This window comes from Saimiri boliviensis, chromosome 2, assembly GCF_048565385.1.
Source record: "Saimiri boliviensis isolate mSaiBol1 chromosome 2, mSaiBol1.pri, whole genome shotgun sequence".
Lineage (NCBI taxonomy): Eukaryota > Metazoa > Chordata > Mammalia > Primates > Cebidae > Saimiri > Saimiri boliviensis.
In genome coordinates this window covers 207,535,331-207,546,340 of record NC_133450.1, presented here as the reverse complement: position 1 = coordinate 207,546,340, position 11,010 = coordinate 207,535,331, and positions in this window count along the sequence as shown.

The following is an 11,010-nucleotide window of genomic DNA, read 5'->3' as shown; positions in this document are numbered from 1 at the left end:
GGCCTGGGCTTCAGGCCCCGGTCTGCCAAACTAGCAAATGTTAAAGCCTTGAACAACCATTTCGACAGGTCTCAGTTTCCTTCTCTGAGAATCCAGGAGAGAGATGGTTGAAGTGAGCTAAATTCCCTTCCATTTTCAGGTCTTAATAAGTCTGTGCTTCCAGAGTTTGAGTTTCAAATAAGCTTCCTTTTTTCAGGTATGTGGTAGAAGGCAAGAGGGTTTCTCCAAGAGAAAGCAAAATTCCCCAGGTACCTTAGATTGCAAAGCTCTCCAGCTGATATACGGGGACTTTTTACTTCTTCAGTGCAGGAAATAGAAAGGTAACTGGAACTGAGCTATGAACTCCCAGGTCCACTGGTGCAGTCCCATTTTGACAGCACTCCATTCCCCTTCTGCCCACCTGGCCTCTCTGACCTTCAGTGAAGCTTGCTGGCCCACTCTCCATTCTGCGTAGCCAAGGATGCCATCCTCACAGGCTCATTTTGAACCTTAATACCTGTCCTCACACCAGCTAGCATTTCCTGTGTTCTTAGGTCATGTCAGGCGTTGAGCTCAAATCATCACATAACTCATCTTATTTCACAACATGATATTAGCATTATCCTCTTGTTTTATAGGTGAGGGAAATGAGGTCTGAGAGATTAAGTCCACTTGCCCCAGATGACTCAGTTAAACCAAGTTTCCAACTCAATCAGGATAAAAGTGCCCACCTCGCTGCATTCATTGTCAACAGTGAATAACAGCAGTGAACAGTTGGGAGCATTTACAGTGCTGAACACCTCACCTGCATCATCTCATTGAATCCTCAATCAAGGGTAGGGAGTGGTGGTGCATGCCTGTAATTCCAGCACTTTGGGAGGCCAAGACAGGCAAATCACTTGAGATCAGGAGTTCAAGACCTGCCTGGCCAACATGGCAAAACCCCATCTCTACTAAAAATACAAACATTAGACAGGTGTGGTGGTGGTGCCTGTAATCCCAGCTACTCGGGAGGCTAAGGCAAGGGAATCACTTGAATCCAGTGGCAGAGGTTGTAGTGAGCCAAGATCACACCACTGCACATCAGCTTGGGCAGCACAGTGAGACTCTGTCTCAAAAAAAAAAGGAAAAGAAAAAAGAAATTCTCTTCCACTGTCTTGTTCTGCCTCTCGGGTTTGCCCACATCTCTGCCTCCTAACCACTGTGTGGTCTTGAGTAAGTCATCTAACTTCTTTGGGCCTCAGAAAGGAATGTCACCTATCACTCTCAGCCCAAAATTTCTAGGATTCCAGCTACATAGTGACCAGCTGAGCATTTCCAGGCAAGTCAGGTCTCAATTTTTAAGGGGCATCTTACCCAGAGCCCCTCCTCTTCAGCCTGTGAATCCACCCCAGGGAACCGTGAAACACCATCACCAAAGCCTTTCCCAGTAAGCTCTGCTGTGGCTGCTCCCGAGAAGAGACACCTGATGGGCTACATGTTTATCTCATTACCTTTCAACCCAATAGTCCCCAATTCTGACTTCACATTGGTGGGAACAGGGATTAGGACAGAATAAAAAGCCCCATTATCTAGGTCATGCCCCAGGAAAATTAAAGCACAATCCTTAATGATGGGAGAGAGACAATAGTTTTTTTAAAAAAGATAGGACCTCACTCCTCTCTCTGTTGCCCAGGCTGGAGTACAGTGGTACAATCATGGTTCACTGCAACCTCCAACTACTAGGCTCAAGCAATCCCTCCACCTCAGCCTCCTGAGTAGCTGGGACTACCCAGTGTTCACCACCATGCCTGGATTAATTTTTTAATTCTTTGTAAAGACAAGGTCTCTCTATGTTGCTCATGCTGGCTTATGCTGTCTATGCTGCTTGAACTCCTGGTCTTCAGCAATCCTCTCTCCTGGGCCTCCCAAAATGCCAGGATTACAGGCATGAGCCACCATGCCTGGCCAACAATGATGTATTTTCTTTAAACTCTCAGGAAATTCCCATGTGCAGCCAGAATTGAGAGTCACAGTTTTCAAAGCACTGGCACATAAGAGAAAGAGCAGGGCTCTGAAGCTAGATAGCTGTGCATTACGTTTTCAGTTCTGCTACCTTTTAGCTATGAGATTTCAGAGAGCTGAGTTAATCTACTTGAGACTCAATTTCTTCATCTGCAAAATGGCAATGAAAGTAGTACATGTCATGAGTCACATACCTGGCCAGTGACCACGTCAAGATAGAACCCTAGTGCCAATCCAATTTCAATATTTTTGATATCTCATAATAGCTGTCAGTGGACTTGATCCTTTAGTTGTTGATTTTTCCTCAATACACAGTTATACTCATCAAGTTTGACACTCTAGTTATGTTAATTATATAAACCACAATTCATCCTTGCATGAGAACAGAATAAAGCTATTCATACATGCCAAGGTTTAAGAATGCTTTAGACAATGCAGTGTATTGTGTTTTGCAAATAAAGATTTTAAAACATTTCTATACTGTGAACTAAAAGCTCATGAGTACCTGTCAATACCAGAAGGAAACCTTTTCAAAAAATATAAAATACCTGAAAAATTTTTTTAAAAAGAAAGTAGTACATGCCTCACTATGCCCTTGTGAGGATAAAATGAGATGAAGTCCACAAAGGTGCCTGGCACCTCATCAGTGCTCAATATAAAGCAGTTGTTCTGTTAGAAAATTACCCCAAAATTCTGCTGCCTATATTTCTTCTCTTCTACATTTAAGGAAGCAACACCAAATTATAGAAATTATAAGATCATAATAGAATGACACACGAAGGGCTAGAGACTTAGTTATTCATCCATCCAACTGATACTTAATGAGTGCCATTTGTGCCAGGGGCTACGCATGAAATAAACATAGCTACTAAACTCATAAAGCTTCCATGCTATTGGGTTGAAGTTGGAGGGGGATGGGAGGCTTACATTAAAGACTGTGCAATAACATATTGTGATAAGTGACCTAAAGGAAAAAAACAAGCTGTAAAGACAGAGAAAAAAATATATAGGACCCAATTTCCAAGTCAGTGATTCTGTGAAGGCCTCTCTAAGGCCACTCTGCATAGTGTGTTTGATTTAGTTAACATTTAGACTCATGAATCCACAGCACAATTACTGGCTGATAGCAACTGTGATTCATTCGGTGAATATTGCTAAATTACTAGGACCTTCGGGGGCAAAGGACAAGGTGGCTGAGCACTGGCCACCTGCCATCTATTTCTGAGCCAAAGCAAACAGTTGTGCCTCAGAATCTGCTGGCATGGCTGGTGACAACCCCACCAATCCCTAGAGTTCCACTCCAGGCTCTCAAGTGGAAAACTTGTCTCCTGCAGCTACTACCGGAAGATCCAATGTTGCCCTTGGCACTCCCTGTGGTTTTTCAAGAATGATGCCCAACTAGACTTTGCTTTCCTGAGTGCCAGGAAGTTTTCCTGATTTTTGCCCTTACACTAACAAGCATAATCTGACATCATAAGGATAAGGAAAATTACCAGTATGTGTCCTCTCTTCCATGAGCTCCATGGGGAGAATAGTATGATCTGGATGAGAATACCCATTTTACAGAAAGATAAATCAAGGCTCAGAAAGGAAGCCATCATATTCACAGGAATAAAGAGACAGAGACAGAGTATTCATGACCAAATCCAGTACCATGCTTCTAGTCCCATGAAGCCACCTTAGGGGTTCAGTCCTTGAGCAAAAGGGTCAGAGAGGCCCCACTCTGCGAGTCTAGCAAAAATAAATCCCTGCATTTATGGGTTTGATGAAGGCAAGAATTGATAACTGAGGTCCGAATACTTTGGGATCTGCCCTGCCCTTCTCTCCAGGACACTGTCACACCCTGTCCATCTGCCCATGGGCACCTGTACCTCTGAGGCATCACCATCTTCCACCAAGAGTCCCAAGACAGAACCCAGGGTCATCTTAGGTTGGTCACTCTCCCCATCCTTCCCATGTAATCACTCACTAAAGCCAATTCCTGAGTTTCAAATTAGACCCCTTCTTTCCTCCTTTATCTCAATAGCCTCCTCACTGGTCTCCCTGCACCGAGTGAAGCCCACTGTTGTCTATCTGCTGTATAGCAACTAGAGTGGTCTTTCTATTACAAAAACAGGTCATAGAGCTCTCCTTCTTTAAAAGGCCAGGGTAGCTTCCTACCACCTTTAGAGGGAAATCCAAGCTCCTGAATTTGGCATTCAAAGCCCTTCCTCACCCAGTCCCTACCAACCTCTCTACTCCATTTGGTTTCCCCTGTCCCATCTGCTTATGGAATAGAGGCAGTGATGTACTAATAAACGTTGAACATCCAGCTCTCCAAAATAAAGCCCTGATTTGCACCATTTGTTGATATCTGTGTTGTAAATATGTCCAACAAGACCAATTACAAGCAACCAATGTGTTGCCAGTGAGCTCCGAGGGGATGCATTTCAGCCATATGGCTACAATAGACATTTATGACCTCAAGAGGATAGATAATCATATAATGTGATGATAATTGAGAAGTGATAAGTTTGGAGTATTCATTACCTTGACTGTAATATAATTTATGTAAATGTAGGCTTATGTAATTTAATTTTATTATGGCTGTGTTTAATGACCAGCTCACAAAACTCATCGTAATTCAATATTCCCTTCTTACAAATTGGTACACATTGGCCCCCAGCACCCCTGATTAAAGCATTCTAGGTAGAATGTCTGCCCTCCCTTACCCTGTGGTGAACTGCAACTCACTTGTCAAGACTCTGCTCAGCTGTCCCTTCACCTGCAGAGCGGACCCTGAATGCCCATGCCTGGGCTCTCACAGGTACCCTCCCCATTTCTCGTCTGGGGCTTGTTGTCTAATCATCTGTCTTTCACCCATTTGATTGTGTCTTACTCATTCTTGGTAACTGGCATCAGATGAATGCTAATAAATGTTTATGGAACAAACTATTCAACATAATTTTATATCTGGATCCCCTCCCTATATGCATTTCTCTTCCAATTTCCAGCTTTTATTCAATCCTACCTATTTCCAAGGATGTCACCCAGAGCAAAAACATGCTTTACATAGGAAGTGGGAGCAGGTTGGGGAATATGGAGGGGAAAGTTCCAACCCAAATCTGCAAAATGCATTTTCATTATTTATGGTTTTGAAGAAATATAAATCCAGATTCCACTCACAACTTCACCTCAGACCAACTTTCCTTAGTGAGAAAAAAGGAGAGGGACTCAGAATGGCAGGACCTAGACCAACCAAGTAGTTGATCCTAGGGTGACACCTGGGAATAACCCACAGCTAAACTGGGAGAGAGAACCCCTGAGCATCTGCCATAGAACAGGGTTAGATGGACACTCCTCATTTACTCAGTTTTTATTCAAGTCACACAATAATTTTCTGAATCAGAAATCATTACCCCCACTTTACAGCTAAATAGACTGAGGGTTAAAGATATGCTGTGACTCTTCCAAAGTCCCAAAGATAATGAGCTGTGGAGCCAAGATTTAAATCAAGGTCTGGCTGATTGCAAAAACTATGCTCTTAACTGCTATAATAAAACATACTGTTCCTCTTTTCCCTGTCATCTCCGGAAGGAAGGCAGGCATAAAGACAGAAAGAGAGAGAGAAAAAGAAAGAAAGAGAGAGAAAGAAATCGAGAAAGTAAGAAAGAGGAAGGAAGGGAGGGAGGGAGGAAGGGAGAGGAAGAAGAGGAAAAAAGAAGGGAAGGAGAAAAAAAGAAAGGAATATTCACCACTATTAAGAACCTCCCTTAAGGCAAATACAACACTGGTGCTGTACCCTTGTTAACTCATTTAACTATTAATATGGTTTGGGTCTGTGTCCCCACCCAAATCTCATGTCAAATTGCAATTCCTAATGTCAGGGAGCGGGGAACCTAGTGGGAAATGATTGGATCATGGGAGTGGATTTCTCTCTCTTACTGTTCTCATAACAGTGAGTTGTCACAAGACCGAGTTGTTTGAAAGTGTGCAGCACCTCCCCCTTCACTCTCAATCTTTCTCCTGCTCTACCACATGAAGATGTGCCAGCCTCCCCTTTGCCTTCTACCATGATTGTAAGTTTCCTGAGGCTTCCCCAGCCATGCTTCTTGTACAGTTTGTGGAACCATGAGCCAAGTAAACCTCTGTTCTTTATAAATTACCCAGTCTCAATTGCTTATAGCATTGTGAGAAGAGACTAATACAACTATATGTAGAAGATGGGTATTATTATTCCCATTCTACACATAAAGAAACTGAGGTTCAGAGAGCTTGAGAAAACTACCCAGTGCTGCACATCTCCTACACAATAGAACTTAGCTTTCAAAAGCCTTCCTTCCATGGTTCACATTTCTAACCTTGACACAAGCTTCTAACCCCACTTTCCTCTGCAGCCTCTTAGGCTGCACCCCACTTCCCCCTGCAGTCACTTAAGCTGAACCCTACTTCCCCTTGCAGCCACTTAATTTATACTTAAGCCACTTAAGAAGGTGACTTAAATAGAAATTAATATTACAGCATCAACTTGAAAGAATGTAGGCCAATAAGCAGTTGCCCCAAGAGGACCTGGCTAATCAATAGGATTATCCTAGAAACCAGGAAAGTAGCTCCACATTTTATCAGACAAGTGATCTAAGCTGTGCTCTGTGTCTTTGTTAAACGAAGAAGGAACCTAAGATAGTACTGAAAAATTCCAGACATTTTCATGTGCTTCCCCTACAGTCCCCCAAAGTGAATCCCGAAAGGTTAAATGTGGTTTCATCACAAGCGTGGGTGTCAATTTTATAAAGGAGGGAAAAAGAGTCATTCATGGGGAATGTAAGCCTTTTATCCACAAACGTATATGTTGAGTGAACTGTGAGCCCCAATTCAAAACCACAGAGAAGAAAATGAAGCTTTATGTGATACAACATAGAACAGCCCACATTAACAGACCAGAAACCCAGGGTCTACTCCATTTTGCTTTGCCGTGTACCCTTATCCAGGTCAACATAACAAAATTATTCTGCATTCATTCAACTAACCCAAGCACCTAGTTCTAGGAACTACTCTAAGTTCTGAGAAAACAAAGATGAAGAAGACATTGGAACTCCCAGTTCTAGCCAAGACAGAGAACAATGGCTACGGGACTTGTCTGCTTATTTTAACAGCTATAAAACTGACACTGGACAACAGATAATATAGGGTTACAGTCTTTGAGAGAAGGAAAATATGTGACATGTGCTCCATGTGTACCTCAGTTTTCTACCTGTAAAATTGCCAGTGGCCCAGGAAAGCTGAGCTCAAAGAGATAGCAGCAATCTTACAAGGCTAGGGAAACATATAACAGGTTTTAGGGCTATTGCAATACCTAGAATTTGTGGCAGAGGATACAGAAGAGAAGAATGCTGTGTAGAGAAGCTGCAGAAATCTTCATGTCGGTCCCTTTGGTTGAGTGTTAACTAGGAAAGTGCAGAAGTATCACAGAAAACAACTGCAGGGGTGCAAGAGCCAAATGGAGATGACAGAGATCTCACACTATTAGGATAAGACGGAATTATGACAAGCCAGAGTAGAAACAGATCACTGTAACCACAGGCATTCATTGAGACCCTAGAAAGGCCATGATTAGGAGTAGGCTGTACTACTACATTAGTCTCATCCCAACAAGCCCTTAAAACAAGGATCAAGCCTACCAAGGGGTAGGGGGAAACTCAACACTTTCCAAAGAAGTGGAATGATGTTAATTACGAAGATTTTCACTGTACTCCTAGAAGTCATCATGTCTCTCCAACTGAAGTAGTTGGGCATCTGGGTTCCAGAATGATCCCCCAGATAGATTGGGGTGTCTTCCTAACTCTATACAGCTAAGCCACTAGTTGAAGACTTTTCAGATCCTGAGATTCAGAATCTGGATGCCATGGAACAAGATATTCTGGATTCCCTACAGTTTGACCATCTTGGTATTTAGGTACCAGTGGACTCTTCAGAAGCTACTGCACCAGGCCCTTTTGAGTGCAATTTCCAGCAGCAGCTCTTTCAGGAGACAAATGAACTAAATGTTAGCACAGCTCAGCAGCAGCAATACATATTAGTTTCAGCTCAGCAGCAATATATAGAAACTCTTCTAAAACTGAATGAAAGTAAATGAAAGGAAACTAGATCCCATATTGCCATAAGCAATCTAAAATGAGTCTGCTGTTGTCTAATATGGTTTGTTGAGACTGTCCTCATCCATGCTTTCACCAATAGTTATTCAAAGTCAGTCAATTCATGATGACCTCCTTAGAGTGACTTTCCCAGATCACTCTACATACAGTTTTGCATCACTTTTGTTTCCTTCATAGCACCTTGCATTATTTTTTCACTGTTTTAATGTGTTTTTAAGGTAGTAACCACATCTTCCTTCTCATGGCTGACTCCCAGCACCTAGCCCAGTGCCTTGCAAATATCAGGTTGTTATAAAAGTAATCATGGTTTTGCCATTTTTTAAGTAATGGCAAAAACTGCAATTACTTTTGCACCAACCTAATAGTAGGCACATAATGCAAATATGCTGAATGAAGGAATACTTAATTGAGAAATAGCCTACTGAAAGGGAGAAATTCAGATTCTATACATCTTGAACTGTTTACATTAAATTGCTTTACAATTTTAAATTATAGTGAGTCTTTTAAAAATATAAGACTTTAAATTTGAAGTCAAAATTGAAGCATATAAATAAAACCATTCTACAAAAAAAGTTAATTATATTCCTGAGAAATATTAACGCTATGAAATATATTTAAAATACTGTAGCTTAAAACCCATTACAAAAATGTCCTTAAACCCAGAATATAGCTACAGTTTTTCCTCCTTAATAGAGTTTCTCTTACAGTGAATTTTGAGTACACATGAATTTTTTATTTTGGCAATGTTAAGAATTTTAATTTTCATCTAACTCAATAACCCTAATTGTGTGATAGTTAAAATAGAGTTAGATTGAGAGCATAGGGATAAAATGTTTTGGAATGAGAGTAAACCTTAATTTTAGAAATTGGTAAAGGCCTTGGTAAAAAAACGAAGAGAATGAAAGGGCATAACAGAAAGATACCAAAAAAAAAAATGCAGTCAATAATTTTTATTTCATCAAAATAAAATTGTGAAAATTTGTTTTCTGTCTTGTTATATGAGAGTCTAATTAATATCTTTTGTTTTGCCTCTTAGCCACAAAGCTTAAATACTTACTATCTAGACCTTTACCAAAAAATTGCTTGCCCACCCCTTCTCTACACTGATAATTACTGAACAATGTTTGGAGAACTTAGAGAAGACCTGAAAAAGTGCAGACATTTACCACTTTTTTGCCCACCCCTTCTCTACACTGATAATTACTGAACAATGTTTGGAGAACTTAGAGAAGACCTGAAAAAGTGCAGACATTTACCACTTTTTAGATTGCTAAACTGAATATTGCTAAGATATCATTTATCCCTATTATTGATTAATAAATAATTCATTACCATCTAAATCAAAATCCCAGTAGACTTTTCTTTTAACAGAAATTGATAGGTTGGCTCTAAACTGCATAAGGAATTACAAAGGATTTAAAATAGCCAACACAATCTTGTGAAAGAAAAATATAGTTGGAAGATTTACTCTGCCTGCCTTCAAGACTTATGGTAAAGCTATAGTAATCAAGACAGTTTGGTATTGACACAAAGATAGATAAACATTTCAGTGGAATAAAATAAAAAGTCCAAGAATATTCCTAAATTTATACCTTCTATTGATTTTTTATAAAGGGCCAAATAATTCAAAGGAGAACATCTTTTCTGTAATTCATGCAGAAAAAACTAGATACGTATTTGAAAAAGATTAACTCACAGCATGAATCAAAAAATTATTTGAAATAGATTACAGACCTAAAAACAAAAGCTAAAAGCAAAGGAGTTTATCTTCTTAACCTTGAGGTAGACAGAAATCCTTTAGATAGGACACAGGAAACACTAACCCTAAAAGAAAAAATAATAAATTAGACATCAGAATGCATAAAGAATGTCTATAGCTCAATCTTTTAAAGTCATACAATCCTTGGCTGGACATGGTGCCTCATGCCTGTAATCTCAACACTTTGGGAGGCCAAGATGGGTGGATCACCTGAGGTCAGAAGTTCAAGACCAACTTTGCCTCAAACTCTGGTGAAATCCCTTCTGTATTTAAAAATATATGAATTAGCCAGGCGTGGTGTCTCACGCCTATAGTCCCAGCTACTCGGGAGGCTGAGGCATGAGAATCACTTGAACCTGGAGGCAGAGTTGCAGTGAGCCAAGATCACACCACTGTACTCCAGCCTGGGTAACAGAGTGAGACTCAGTCTCAAAAAAAAAAAAAAAGTCATACAATCCAAAGCAAAAACAGACAGGAGTCAAAAAAACACATGAACATAACACATCACCAAGGATGGTATATAAATGGCACATTAAAAGTGCTTAAGATCATTAGTCATTAGGATAACACAAATAAAACCGCAATGAGAAACCACAGCACACCACTAGAATGGCTAATATTAAAAACACTGACAACAGCAAATGTCCAAGACACAGCGTTTGAAACTTTTGCACATTGCTGGAGGGAATGTAAAATGATACAGCCACACAGGGAGAACTGATGGCGGCTTCTTGTACAGTTCCCTTGTATATCCACCCATGACCGAACAATTTCACTCCTAGATACTACTCAAGATAAATTAAAATACATATCCCCAAAAGGGATATTTAGAGAAGATTTATTCATAATAGCCAAAACCTGTAACTAACCCAAATGTCCATCAACAAGAGTATGGATAAACACACTGCAGGATTTTATACAGTAGGTTACTACTCACCATGCAACCACATGCATGAATCTCAAAAATGTCCTGTTAAAGGAAAAAGCAAGACACAAAAGAATGCATATGTATTATTCCAACGAAGTTGCAGAATAAACTAATCTACAGTGATAAGAATCAGAATAACAGAAGTCAGAACAGTGTTACCCTCTGAGCAGAGGATAGACAGGAACTGGCAAGGAAGGCATATTAGGGAA